The 1,515-nt window shown below is 38.4% G+C and overlaps 1 protein-coding gene across 1 annotated transcript in view; it reads left to right on the forward strand.

The window, feature by feature from the left end:
• Nucleotides 1-100, forward strand: part of LOC125505522 (reticulocyte-binding protein 3-like) — a gene marked incomplete in the record, with an annotated part of 5,045 nt that extends 4,945 nt beyond the window's left edge. The window contains 1 exon segment of the mRNA XM_048669504.1: nt 1-100.
• Nucleotides 101-1,515: the final 1,415 nt, after the last annotated feature.

Here is a 1,515-nt window from a genome sequence, read left to right on the forward strand (position 1 = left end):
GAGAACAACATGAAAACGATCTACTGCTTCAGTTAGAATGTGACCAGAACAATAAAAAAGAAAAATCTGAACTACTTGAAGAAAAAAATACTCTAAATAAACCAGCATCTAGCGAAACTCTTCAAGCTCCAACAGGAGAAAATCCAGACAGAATGAAATTGACTCAAAAAACAGCAGACATAAACAGTGGGGAAAATGAAGACAAGCGAAGCGAGAAACCTGAAAACGAGGCAGCGGTTGAGTTAGAACGTGATCAGGACGATGAGGCTCATACAATAGAAAAATGTGAAGACAAACTTGTTTCAACTGTTCACGTTCAACGCCAGGACAATGAATATATTCAATTCAAGGAACTGAAAAATACACCCACAAAGAGCGTAGATTTTGCGGTTCAGCTTAGCTCTAATGAAACTCTTCAGGTCCAAACAGGAACCGATCTAGACAACATTGCTGGGACTCCTAGAGCATCAAATGTCAACAAACGCGAAGATAAGAAGAAGCGAAGCAGCGGAGAAGAAAAAGGCGCATGTTGTCAGGACAAAGACACAGGAAAAACTAAAGAAGTTGCAAACATGAAGCCAGATATGGGACGAAAATCACCTACAATGAGCAACGATTTTTCAGAGGTAAAAGATCGAGATGAACTAAATGGAGATGAAACAGAAAGTGAAGTCTCAACTAACGAATGGATGTATCAGGATCTGGAGACACTGTTCAAAAAGATAATTGTGATGATTAAAAGTAATCCGCATACAGTTAGTCGACTTACAGACGTTATTAGCAATTTAATAAGTGGTCACGAAGCAATTAATCTGCAGTCTTCTCATGAGTACAACGTTATTGAAAATGATAACACATATGCGAATATTATGAATGACCTTCTCTTCCTAGATTGTGAATTTGGAAACCAAAAAGAGGAAAGCGTATTAATTGCACCTGAGGACCGTAACCTTGCAATATTGGAATATTTTGTTTTCCAACTGTTCAGAGCTCAAAAGTTGGCAAAATCGCCAGCAACTTTAAAACTTCATGCCAGATTATATATATCCATAATTGACGTTATTCTTGCATTTCTACAAGACATTCCAAAACCAGAACAATGGCATAAATCCCAAACGCCTTCTAGTGAAGTTCAGCTTAGCTCCAACGAAACTCTTCAAGTTCACACAGGAACAGATCTAGACAACATTGCATGGACTCATAAAGCATCAAATGTCAACAAAGGCGAAGATAAGAAGAAACAAAGCAGCGGAGAACCAAAAGGCCCATACTGCCAAGAAAAAGGCACAGGAAAAACTAAAGAAATTGCAGACATGCAGCCAGATATGGGACGAAAATCACCTGCATTCAGCAGCGATTCTTCAGATGTAAAAGATCGAGATGAAATGATTGAAACAGAAAGTGAAGTCCCAAGTACCGAAATGGTGTATGAAGCGCTGGAAAAACTGTTGAAACCTTTAATTACGGGGGTTGAAAGTAATCCGTATACAATTAGTCGACTTAAATTCGTTATTA

The sequence above is a fragment of the Dendroctonus ponderosae genome, unplaced genomic scaffold, assembly GCF_020466585.1.
Source record: "Dendroctonus ponderosae isolate FM_Combo_2020 unplaced genomic scaffold, Dpon_F_20191213v2 Dpon_F_20191213_803, whole genome shotgun sequence".
Taxonomy (NCBI): Eukaryota; Metazoa; Arthropoda; class Insecta; order Coleoptera; family Curculionidae; genus Dendroctonus; species Dendroctonus ponderosae.